This window comes from Tamandua tetradactyla, chromosome 1, assembly GCF_023851605.1.
Source record: "Tamandua tetradactyla isolate mTamTet1 chromosome 1, mTamTet1.pri, whole genome shotgun sequence".
NCBI classification, from domain to species: Eukaryota; Metazoa; Chordata; class Mammalia; order Pilosa; family Myrmecophagidae; genus Tamandua; species Tamandua tetradactyla.
The window spans coordinates 62485227-62499011 of NC_135327.1; the positions used below are offsets into that span (position 1 = coordinate 62485227).

At 36.1% G+C, this 13785-nt stretch overlaps 1 pseudogene; it reads left to right on the top strand.

Annotated features, from left to right (window-relative positions):
- The first annotated feature begins 5998 nt into the window (after window positions 1–5998).
- Window positions 5999–6812, top strand: LOC143680744 (olfactory receptor 4C46-like; annotated as a pseudogene).
- The last annotated feature ends 6973 nt before the right edge of the window (window positions 6813–13785 follow it).

The following is a 13785-nucleotide window of genomic DNA, read 5'->3' on the forward strand; positions in this document are numbered from 1 at the left end:
TAATTTTGAAAAAGAATAACAAAGTTGGAAGACTCATACCATTTGATCTCAAAACTCACTGCAAACCTAAGATACTGATAAGAGTGTGGTGCTGGCATAAATACAGAAAAATGACTTTTGGGAATGAAAATGGGATGACAGAAATAAACCCATATATGTGCCATCATGGTATTTACATGAGTGACAAGTTTATTCAATACATAATAAATAATATCCTTAACCAATGGTTCTGGGACATTTGGCTATCCACCAAAATGGAAATATGTAATGCTACTTTTTCCCATGTAAGATAATTAACCAGAAATAAACCAACATCATAAATATAAGAACTAAAAACAAAATTCCTTGAATAAAACATAGGGAAAATATTCAGTACCTTGCATTTGGTAACAGATTATGACATATGACACGAAAAGCACAGGTTACAAAGGAAAAAGTGGCAAGAAAATAATGACATCGAATGGTGCACAAACTATTTCAGAAAGCAGAGGACAGGAATTATAAAACTCATTTTATGAATCCAGCCTTACCTAAATATCAAGTCACATTAAAGAAATAAAATGACAGCAAATATCAATAGTGAACATATATACAAAAGTACTTAACAAAATATTAGCTATATATATTTTTGAAAATCCATTTATAGTACATCCATTCCACTTACATCAACTTATACATGTTGTTAAAAATTATGCTTGGATTGTTCATGAAAATTTCATAAGACACTAAACAAAGCTGCCATCATGAAGTTATTTCCCTGTTAACTATTTTTTACAGCACATGGATATTAGGCAAGTATCAGAAAAAATTGCAAAAGCAAAAAACCTTAAAGAAAATTAATTATATATGCATTTGCTTTACTGCTCTGCTTGAAATACATGAAGTAATGGATATGAAGCAACTCATTTTTACTACATTATTATTTGTACCTTGTTCTTAGGTTGCCTCAAGCATTTAAAAACAAATAAAATGAGTGCGGCAAAAATAATGAAAGCAAACAGTAGTTAACTTTAGAAGTAATGGAATGTGAACTGTTTCTGACCTACTCCATAGTAAATTTGGCCACAGCTTTGTCTGAAGGAACACAACTGCAACTGTAGTCAAAAGAGTGCACTTTGAGATTATGTACTATAAACAAACACACGGTCCAACATGTAACAACCATGGCATATCTATTTCTACCATAGTCTTGAAAGTGTTCCAAATGTTAAAGTACCCACAATAACTACACTCGTGACTGGAACCAATGATCCCTTTTATTCACCACCAGGAAAAACCAATAAGTAGACATGGAAGCAGTTTACTTAGACACAACTTAAACTTAGAGGCAGTTTTAACCCTGGCTTTGTGAAGCCTCAATGTAACAAAAGTACTATGCCAAACATTTATAACTTGTATTAAAATTCTACATCTCCATATTGGCCACCTCAAGAGGGAAACAGGTAACTCTCCAAGTGTTAACTGGCTCTACATCCCTAATATTAACCATTTCAATCATATGGGAAATAAAGAAATTCAAATAGAAGTAATATAAATCTGTCATAAATCATAAACAAAAACATGAATGACAAATTATCTACTGCATAAATTTTAGAAAGAGGCAGATAAAAGTTGGAAGGTCAATTTATTTTCTGCTCCTTCTCCTGCTTTTGATTGGTCCCCTTGGGTTTATGCTCCCCACAATGTCAAGTTGTCTCTCAGTAATTGCATTACTAGCATGCTATCTTTATGAGATTCTTCACATAATTTATCAAGTTCATCAATGGTTTCATCAAAAGCTGTCTTTGCAAGAAAATAGGTTTTCTTCAGGGAGCTCAGAATCTCACAACAGGGCACAAAAAATTTAAGGGATAGGCCCAATCTGATAGGATGCATTAGTTGTATTTCCTTTTTGCTGATTCCCAATGGTTCTTAATATTTAAGGTTAATTAAAAATATATATATTCCAAGTCTATATAAGAAAACTAGAAAATGTGTCTGAGAGAAACTAAATGCTGAGATAAAACAAGTTGATGGATTAGAAGACATTATTTTTACAATATCAGTTTCGTAGATTCAATGCAATACCATTTAGAAATCAGAAGAGTTTTGGGAGAAAAATCACATGCTTATTATGAAATTTATACAGAAGTTTAAAAGAACCTACAGTATCAAATCACTTCCACAAAAAACAACATCGTTGCAGAATTTGATGCACTTACCTTTAAGACTTTCTATAAATCTCCAATAATAAAGACTGTTGGCATTGGCATAAGGATAATAAAGATTGGTAGTAAGGAATAAAAACTCCATAAATAGACTCAAACATACGATTATTTTTTTTACAAAATGCCAAAGTAATTAGATAGGGAAAGAAAAGGCTTTCTTTTTCTAGTAAGAAATTTTGCTAGATCAACTGGCTATACATATGGAAAAAAATAAAAGAAATATCCTTTCGCACCATACATAAAAATTCAATGTGAATAAGTGAGAGACTTTGTGTGAAAGATAAATCTACAAAAATTCTAGGTTAAATTTCTATGACTTTGGAGTAAGCCAATATTTCTTAGATATGGTACAATAAGAATGAACCTTAAGAAAAAGATGAAATTTGGACTTTGACAAATTTATTTAAATTATGCTCATCAGAGGACATTATTTTAAAAATGAAATGTGAGACCACACCATTATGAAAAGTGTATTAACATCATATGTTGTGACAAAAAAACACTCAAAATTCAGTAAGAAGGTTAACAGAAACCTTATTTATTAAATGTATAAAGGCCTTGAACAGAAACTCCACAAATGAAGAGTATAAATGGTCAAAAAGATCATGAAAAGAAAAGATCAGCCCCATTAGTCAGTAGAGAAGTACAAATTAAACCACAATAACTTACTACTACATACCTCCTAGAATGGCTGAAAGGAAACAAGCATACTAAGTGGCAAGGAAATAGAAAAACTGGAATTCGATTCTTGGGCTTTGTATACACCTCTGTGTTTTTAATGCTGCCTAATATTCCACAACCAGCCTATGGACATCATAGCTAACTTTAATCTTAGCATTTTATGGGTTCTGACACTGGTAAACTGTGAAAAAAATAATGTAAGATATCTTGTACTTAAAAAATAGCTGCTATTTTTTTTTTATGACTTCACTACTCCATCTTTCAAGTAATTAATAGTGGGTTTCCAGAAAAAGGTTTAAGACTGATAAGAAAATGGAAGCTCCCTTTGTGTTATAAGTTAATAGGAAAACTGCATCAAAACTTCTCTTGGGAATTATATCACCCTGTTAATCAAATGGCATTCAGATTTCCCAACAATAGAGATTCAGAAAGAGAATGAGTACTCTTAATTGGTTAATGTTGCAAGTGCAAGGAATACAATTCCCCATTAATGAATGGTTTTTCTCAAATATGGCACTCCAGAATAACTGCTTCTAATACAGAGCCTTTCCATAAAAGGAGATATTAATTCCTGGCAGAGCAAGCAGCAGCTGGAAGACCAGGTCCCTGAGCCTTGTTGGATACCTTGTTAAATACCTATGCTAGGCAGTTGCTGTTGCTCACTTCTCCAGAGCAAGACACATCAAGGGTGGAGGGACATATTTAAAAGTGTTTCCTCCACATGTTCTGGTTCTTGCACTGCATGAACAGAGCCATTTATGTATAGAAGACCAATTCTCCATATTATTTCAAGTGAGTACATTCTAAAATGAATCTCAGCTAAAAGATTTTGAGTTTTAAACTAAAAGAAAGATATAGACTCTTAAGAACAGTGTCTTAACAACTATTAATTTGAATTAGCTAAATAGTTTGCCTCCTAGTTTGTGGCATTTTTCCTATCAAAATTTTATCAATTCCTAAAATTGATCAGTTTTAAAATGGAATTGTTCAGGAATAGCCACAAACATGATTAAAATGATCTATAAGACAACCAAGATTCTTTTTCAGTAGTAGTGACTCTTAAAGATTCTTACTTTCCATGTATATAAATCATTATTTACAACATTTTTCAAGTCATAGTAAAGTATTTTATTCTCATCCCATTCCCTCAAAAGATAATCATCAACCTCATTTAACTGATGAAGATGAGAAGACTCAGAGAACCTCAGCAATTTATAGGACTGTAACCCAGATTTCTGACATCTGGCACCATGCTTTTATCATGAGACAATGCACTTTAATAATCAACACACCATGAGGATGAAAACATATTTAAATATACTTCATTCACACAAAAGATGTAAATATGAATATGTAATGACACAAAATCAGTTAATTAGTTTAATATGAATGTGAAATGGGTAATCCATTGTGAGAATATGATTTCAACAATCTGATTCTCCGGAGCTTATTTAAAGTTGAATTTGAAAATATTTCCTTTTTAGCTTATTTCATGGTTAAAAGTTCCCTGTATTATTATCAATTCTTACTATCTCATTAGTGACAGGCATATAGACTGTCATATAATGAAATATATGAATGCCCTGTGTGTGTCCCCAGCACTATGCTTATGTTCATATATGGTCTCAATCAATTTCATAATAACATGTGAGGTGGATATGATTATTCTCATTATAAATGATGTAAGATACCAAGCAATGGACTCAAACAAATGAAGTTGCAAGCAGAAGAACAAGGAATTCATCTGGTTTTTCTAATTCTAAACTAATACATTAAAGATTGTGACAGTTTTCAGTATTTTTCAGAAGACTACAAGGGAACTAGAAAGAGGAATAGGGACAAAGAAGGGAAAATCAGGGAATGAATGAGAGGCCAAAGTGAAGGGGATCTTCCAATAAAAGCCATACCAACAGTTTTGTAAAATTTAAATGATCCTAGACCCAAGATTTACTTACCACTAAAGACTAATTGAATAATAATTATTATTATGGTAATAGAAGATCATTTGAACATTGTTTATGATAATGATGAAAAATAATCAAAATAAGCTAACTAATAATCTTTGTTCTACCCTTAACATCTCTGTGCTTCCGGTTCTTAATGTGTAAAAAAAAAGTGAGAATATATTAAAAGAATCCACTGCAAAGGTTTTTAGTGAGCATTAAATTAGCCAATGTCTGTAAAACACTTAGAACAGAAAGTGAAAACTAAGTTTGGTTTATATTATCATTGCCGTTTTAACAATTGCCATTAATATCTAAACCTGTTACCTCATTTGGAAAATAGGTGAGCAATATCAATCACACAGGTTGTTACAAGGATTAAATAAAATCACATGTGCAAAGCTCTTATCCCCATACTGAATACATACGAAGTAATCATTAAAAGGATTTGATAAAAATAATGATAAATTTATGATATCTGTGCCAAAATAATTATATTCAGACAGGAAACAGTTTGAATGTTTTACAGTAGCATTTTTATTCTTTCTTCATCAACATTACCAATAACCTGTTATTTATGTGTCCACTACTATAATCAGTTTCCTATCTAGTTCCTCTGCACTGGCTTCTGCCTCCTTTCTGAACTTCAGCCCATTCTTCCCTCAAGATATATAAGGTCTTTGTGATAAAAATATCCCAATATTCCCCTTTTCCCCTGATTCCTTGTTATGCTTCCACTCATTCTCTTAACGTCTTCCACAAATCTCCATTTCTTACAAAATGAAAGGCAAATTCCTTAGCCTTACATTCATAGGCTTTTTATTCATTTTCTACCACTCTTCCAAGATTATCTGTAAATTTGTATACTTGTCACTCCTTCTAAGTTAGGATGTTAGTCATCAGTAAGCACAGACAATCACCTGCCCTATGTGTTTACCACATTTCATATCTATGCCTTTTACAGAATTTGACTTGGCAGGCAATTTTAGTAAGCTCTACTAATGCATAACCTCTATTTCCATCTCAAAAACATCTTATACTAATGGACAAAACAATAGAATTCAGATGTTTATTATTTCTTACAATAGAAAAATATAATAAATTCAAGGTTGCACTAATAAAATTGTTTTGTTTTCAGGTAATGTTATTCAGAGACACATGAAATTCATGGAGCATAGAAACAATGTAACAGAGTTTGTTTTATTTGGCCTTACAGAGAACTCTGAGATACAGAAAATCATATTTGTTGTTTCTTGTCATTTATATAATCACTGTGGTAGGAAATGTGGTCATTGTGGTCACCATAATTGCCAGCCAACTGTTGAGTTCCCCCATGTGATATTTCCAGACATATCTCTCCTTTATAGATGCTGGTTACTCCTCTGTCAATATTCTGCAGCTTATCATAGATTCACTCTATGAAAAGAAGACATTCCATTAAATGGATGTATGACACAAGTTTTTTGGGAACATTTCTTTGGAGGTGCTGAGATCATCCTACTTACTATGATGGCCTATGACCACTTTGTGGCAATATGGAAGCCCCTGCACTGCATAACCATCATGAACCAGTGATTGTGTGGCCTGCTAATGGGAGTAGCATGGGTGGCAGGTTTTCTTCATGCAACCATACAGATCTTCACATTTCAATGACCCTTATGTGGCCCTAATATCATAGATCACTTCATGTGTGATCTGAATCCTTTACTCAGTCTGGCCTGCACTGATACTCACATTCTAGGACTTTTTGTAGCTGCTAACAGTAGGTTCATCTGCCTGTTAAAGTTCCCCTTCTTGCTGATGGTTTCCTATGTGGTCATCCTTTTCTCCCTAAAGAACCACAGCTTGGAGGGGAGGTAAAGCTCTGCCCACCTGTGTCTTCTATATCACAGTGGTCATCATATTCTTTGTGCCATGAATATTTGTGTACCCAAGGCATGTAGCTACTCTATCTGTTGATAAATCAACTGCTGTAAATTAACTACTAACATAACTCCCATGTTTATTATACCTTAAGAAATGATTAGATGAAAATGCTGTCATGAAATTGTGCAGTAGGAATGCTATTTCTGTTTACAAAATAAATATAGCTGGAGCCTGAATTTATTAAAGAGAATTTTAGCTAGATCACATGGGTATATCAATTATATTTATTTAATTTCCAGTTTTAATTTAACTCAGAAATGAGAAGGAAGTTGAAACAAAGATTCCCATCTATGGGACAGTAGTTTACCATGGTATTCTCTCTGCTGTCAACAAGCTTTCATTATGTTACAAATGCTGTCTGTTTGTTTATGTAATGCTTTCCTGTTACTCCATTTACTTTTTGGTAACGTTCCATTATTAGATGCTATTCTGAAAAATATGTCTCTGTCTACATATGTCAATATATTCCATTATTTCCTTTCTTCTTCATTAATTAAGCAATGAATATTTTTAAGCCTAAGTAATGTAACATTGCTAGGCTTTAGTGAAGTGCAAAAAGAGACCAAATTCCTGCTTTATGATGTGTTTTGGTTTGCTAAAGCTGTCAGAATGCAATTGTTCTAGTTTGCTAGCTGCCAGAATGCAACACACCAGGGATGGATTGGCTTTAATAAAAGGGGATTTATTTAGTTAACATATAGTTCTTCAGAGGAAAGGCAGCTAACTTTCAACTGAAGTTCTTTCTTATGTGGGAAGGCACAGGGTGATCTCTTCTGGCCTTCTGTCCAGGCCTCTGGGTTCCAACAACTTTTCCTAGGCTGATTCCTTTCTGTATCTCCAAAGGCCTGGGCTGAGCTGCGAGTGCTGAGATGAGGTGTGCTGAGCTGCTTTGGCTATGCTACATTGAGCTGTCTCATTTAAGCACCAGCCAATTAAGTCAAATGTCATTCATTGCAGCAGGCATGCCTCCTAGCCAACTGCAGATGTAATCAGCAACAGATGAGATTCACATTCCATTGGCTCATGTCCACAGCAATATAACTAGGCACCTTCACCTACCTAAGTTGACAACCTGAACCTAACTATTACAGCAATATACCAAAAATGGATTGGCTTTTTTTTTTTGCCTTTTAACAAGGGGAATTTAATGAGTTGCTAATTTACAGTTCTAAGGCTGAGAAAATGTCCCAATTAAACCAAGTCTATAGAAATGTCCAATCAAAGGCATCCTGGATTGGCTTTTTTTTAAAGGGGATTTATTAGTCTACAAATTTTCAATTCTAAGGCCATGAAAATGTCTAAATTTAAGGCATCACAAATATGATACCCAGATTCTGAAGAAAGGTCACTGACATCTGCAAAACCTCTGTCAGCTGGGAAGGCATATGGCTGGTGTTGCTGGTCCTTGCTGGTTAGTTGCTTTCAGCTTCTGATTCCAGTTGCTTTCTCTCTGTGTCTTATGGATCTTCTCTTAGTGTCTCTGGGGCATCTCTCTCTCTAAGAGTCTATTGACCCTCTCAGCTTCTCAGCAGCAAACTCTGGATTTCATCTCTTAGCTCCTCTTGTTTCTCCACGTTCTGGGTCCTTCAGGTTCTGTGGCTCTTTGCGAATCATCTCCCAAGGCATTTCCTTCTGAGCTTTCTCCAAATGTCTCCCTCTTAAAGGACTCTAGAAGTGGATTAAGATCCACCTTGAATGAATGGGGTGACATATCCATGGAAATAGCCTAATCAAAGGGTTCCACCTAACAATAGGCCTGCCCCCATAGATTGAATTAAAAGACATGGTTTTTCTGAGGTTCACAACAGATTCCAACCAGTAAACTCCACCCTTTGAACAACTCCCCCCCAAAAATAGTCTTTCCATTTACAAAATACATTCATTTTTACAATATCACAAAAGCCTTAAAGCATTTCAGTAACAATGAAAATAATCAAATTTAAAAACAGTACAAAATACCATCAAAATCAGCTAATGGCATGGTTTGCCCTAAGGCAAAACTGTCCTCTCACCCGTGAAGCTTAGAACAAGTTATCTCTTCCAATATACAAAGGAGAGAGAGTCATAGGACAAATATATCCATTTCCATAAGGAGAAATTGGAAGGAAAACAAGGGTCAAATGTTCCAAACAGTTCCTAAAACCTGCAGTGCAATTATCATTAGATTTAAAAGTCTAAGAGCCATCTACAGAATGATGTTTTACCCTCAGGGCTTGAGAAAGCAGCATCTCACCCCTGACCAAGGGCTTATTCCAAGGCCCTGCACTCTCCAAACACTGAGATGAGGGTTGCAGCATTGGGGAGCAATGCGGCGACCACCTTATTCTTGGCCTTACCCTCCTCAAGTATCTCCAAAGCACATACTTAACCCCTTCAAAACAGTAGGGGGGTGTGGCCAGGCTCTCCCCAATGCCAGAGGAATACTCTCTGAGGTTTGGGGCACCAACACTTTCAAAATTTCAAGGGAGAAGATCTACCCTGTGCCTCTGGGGCAAACTCAGCCTCTGCACATGCATGGGTGGGTCTGCTCTCCTCAACTCAAATTATTTGGCTCCAGATATCAGCTTCCATGATTCTGCATTTGAAGTCATATTGCATTCAATGTATCCCTTTTCTATCCCTTTTAGTCCAGATTGACAGTGGTTCCATTTATACAGATCTCACAAAAAATTTGTTGACTTCGCATGTAGCATACAGGAGTCAAAACCATCAGACAATAAGTCTTTCCACAGATCCTGCCTGAATAACTTCATTTTCAAACCTAGCTTATACCAAAATAGCTGGCTAATTCTATGTTTGGATAAGTCCTCACATGGGGCATACTATGGTCTGGGGATTCACTGTCAAAAAGGTCAGAATTTTCCAACCTATCAGTTTCAGTTTCTGTTCTTTTTGTACCCAAGAGTTCAGTCTCGGCTTTCATCTTGCATTTTACTACAGGCTATAAGGAGACACATGGCTGCATTTTTCACATTTAGTTTAGAGATTTCCTCAGATAGATATCCTAGCTCATTGCTTTCAAATTCTCTCTTCTATTCAACCACAGTGTTCAATTTTGCCAAATTTTCTACCACTTTAAAACAAGAGTCACCTTCCTTCTAGTTTGCCATGACATATTCATCATTTGTATCTCAGGCTTCACTAGAGATGCCTTTAGCATACATATTTCTACCAACAGTCTCTTCAAAGCAGTTTAGAACTTTTCTATCAAGTTCCTCACAAATCTTCCAGAATCTTCCCCTTATCCATTTATAAAGCCATACCAGGATTACTGGCATTTGCAAATCATATCATCCCACTTCTCTGTTACCTAAATCTGCTTTTGTTTGATAAAGCTGCCAGAATGCAATATACCAGAAATAGACTGGCTTTTTTAAAAGGAATTTATTAGGTTAAAAATGTACGATTCTAAGGTCATGAAAATGTCCAAATTTAAGGCATCAGAAAGACAATACTTGGACTCTGATGTAAGGTGACTGATATCTGGAACATCTTTGTCAGCTGGGAAGGCATATGCCTGGTTTCTTCTGGTACTCGCTCCTAGTTTATTGCTTTCAGCTTCTGATTCCAGTGGCTTTCTCTTTCTGTTCTGCAAGTCTTCTCTTAGCATCTCTACAGAAATAGTCTCTTTAAGGATCTGTAGGTCCTGTCTTAGCTTCACAGGGACAAACTTTGGATTTAATCTCTTAGCTTCTTTTGGGTCTTTCCAGGTTCTGGGTGCTCCAGGTTCTGTGGGTGCTTGCTTAGAATCTCACAGGGCATTTCTCTTTGAGATTTCTCCAAAATATCTCTCTATTAAAGGGCTCCAGTAGGCAGATAAAGACTCACCTGCGTGGGGCCAATGTCCATGGAAACAACATAATGAAAGTGTCCCAACAAACAGTACATTTGTTCCCACAAGATTGGATTAAAGCAACGTGGCTTTTCTGGGTACATAACAAATTCAAGCTAGTAACTGATGTTATATCAGAAAACACAGTCTTTAGTATTCCACTGAAAACAGAGAAACAAGTCTCTTTGTCTTGATGAGAAGGTGAATTTTATTACAGGTGTACATGTTAGGAACTGGAGGGAAAAATTTTCCAAGACCAGTTCAGAGAGAGGAGGGTGATTATGGTTTTTATATCCCCAAACCAGAAAAAATATGGCTAAGATCCAGAAGAAAGTAGAAGGAAAAAAAAAAACAAGAAAAACAAAAAAAAATAGAAAAAGAAAAACTGTTTGCTGGGTATATCCTATTGTTTTGGAAGTTCACCCCTCTTTCAGGCCTGTTTTTCAAGGAAAGGAAGTTGCTAGTTATCAGACCACTTGGTGCTGTCTTTTACATTATCCTGCAAGCAATAGTGGGAAGGTTTCTGGGAAAAGAGAGTGAGTTTTTTGAAATTATAATAGCAGAAAGCCATTTCAACAATGGTTTTTTATTCTTAAATTTAGTCAAGGCTGCTTGAGTGAAATCATCACAATAAATGGTTTTCTAGTTACTGAAGACTATACTAAGCATTTTAAAAGTAAAGGATTATATTTAGTAGTTTTCCTAACTATGTAGTTATCAAACCACATATTTATACACTTTCTTATTCTCATAATGCTAAATCTTGTGAGCATTTCTTATAAAGGAAAGTGGGCAAAGGTCCCATCTTCTGTAATTGCTTCCTGCTGAGTAAGGGTAGAGAAGTTTATATATAATCTGGTAGATGTTCTGGATGTAAACCCACAGATACAATACATGCAAAAGCAAGACAAACATATGGCAAGCAATATAAAAACCATGCTCATAACAGCTACTCTCCATTTCATAGGGAAATTCATTAAACACTAAAGAAATGAGTTTAGCTTATTATAATCTTTAACATGATCAATACCATCCTGCATATGATTCAGGATTGAAGATATATTGTCATATTTATCTGTTATACCTGTGCAGTACTTAACAGTAATTAAGCACCAGTTTTTTTCCTGAGCTGCAGAGGGTGTTAAGCTTACATTATTATACATGCTACCCTCTCATAGAAGCAGGTCTTAGTGTTAATTGTCTTTTTAAGTTTTGGTCACATCACTCTGACAATTATGGCTCCAGGAAGTATGTTCTTTGTATGGTTGTTGTAGCACAGCATCATTGGTCCTCTGGAAAATAGGATGGTGGGCTCCAGGGTTTCATCAGATTTTCTCACAGTGCAATCAAGCACTTTCAGCAGAGCTAGACTTGAGGCAGTGTCTACTGAAGAGCTAAAGTGACTGAGGTTTTTCTGGCAAGCAGAGATAAAGGTGTCTGTGGTTACAAGGTATTTTCAGTAAGAGCATGTTCCCGTCTACTTCTAGAGCATGTCCATGTTATATGTTTGATGACTTTATAGTTTTAGGGACCACAGAAATGGGATTAGCCAATAACTCAGATAGGGAGACACCTTTACAGTAGTAGGAGCCTGGTTTAACCTGTTAACACTTCAGTTAAAACAGAAGTTCAATTTCTTCTATACATTTTTATTGGGGTTATGTTAGTAAATGCATACAATATAATTTATGTACTTTTTTTGCTTCTTTTTAAAAGTCTCTTTTTGTTGAACATGAAGCTCTGACCTGTAGCTGACTGCCAGAACTTCCAGAGATGCATTAGAACAGAATAATTTAACTGACAAGGTCATTTGGATGTTTCTGTGTTATATAATATTTTTAAAAATAATTAAAAATATAACTAGTAATATTAATTTGTTGTTTAATATTCTGCATATCAGTAACCAACAGAAGATCAGAAAATCTCTTCTAATTTTATAGCATTAAGTATTTACTCGCTATGCACCTTAAAACATATTAAATGAATTTAACTATTTTTAATACTTCATTATTAGAAAGTGAAAGAGCAAATTCTTTGCAATTGTTTGTAATAAAAAGGTATCCTTTAGGGTGTGACTTTGGAAAAGCAAAATATTACAATTGTCAGGTTTGAAACAACTTTTGATTGTTTTATTTAACTGAAGTTAAGAAAAAGACTTAGCTCTCTTAAAAGTGAAAAGACTTGATATTCTTAAATCAGCAAAGACATGATAAAATCAACATAAAATGCAAGAAGTAATGCTGAAGCAGAGTAGCCAAGATGGTGGCTTATCAAGGTGTGGGATTTAGTTTATCCTCCAGAACAGCTACTAAATAACCAGGAACAGTTCAGAACAGCTCCTGGGGCCATGGCAGTGACTGGAAACACAGCGTACCCCAGTCTGGACCAGCTGGACTGGCTGTGAGCCCTCCCAGAATTGTGAGTTCCCCAAGCCTTGGTGGCCAGCGCCCCTCCCCCACAGGCTGCTTCCCAGCAGGTAAAGGAAAGGGACTTTACCAGCAGTAGGGGCTGAGTGCAACTAAGCTTCAAGTGTGGAACTAATTCACAAATTCTGACTACTAAAAATAGGCCCCCAACTCAGGTGAACCTGGTCAAAGCAGAGGTTGCTGATTTTTGCCCTGGTGCTAAGGGGTCAGGGTGGATGGGAAAATAAAAAAAAGCAGAGGTTTTTGTGGCTGTGTTTCTATGGAGGCTTGACTGCCCTTGGATGCAGCAGCAGGGCTTCTCAGGCGGCAATTGCCCCAGGCATAGGCAGAAACAAGCTTCTTTGAGAGCTTGTCTGGAGCTGGTGCCTTCCCCAGGGGAGGGGTGAGACCCAACTCAGGTGGAATCCCTCCCTCACGGAATTCAGACACCAGGGATTGGTAATTGGAAGTCATTAAAACCAGCCTACAACCTCTCCTCCATCTCCACCATGTCCCCAGCAGGGAGAATCTGCCAAAGCTAAAGGTACCACATCGTCTTATGCTGGTGGGACCTACAGGCAGACAAGTGCCACATACTGGGCAGGAGAAGAAAAACAGAGTCCAGACTTCACAGGAAAGTCTTTCAACCTGCTGGGTCTGACCCTCAGGGAAAACTGACACAGGTGACTCTTTCCTCCTGAAGTAGGCCAGTTTGGCCTGGGAAAATCCAGCTGGGGTCTATAATACCTAAGTAGACCCTCCTAAGGGTGGGGGGTGGTGGTGGTGGAAGG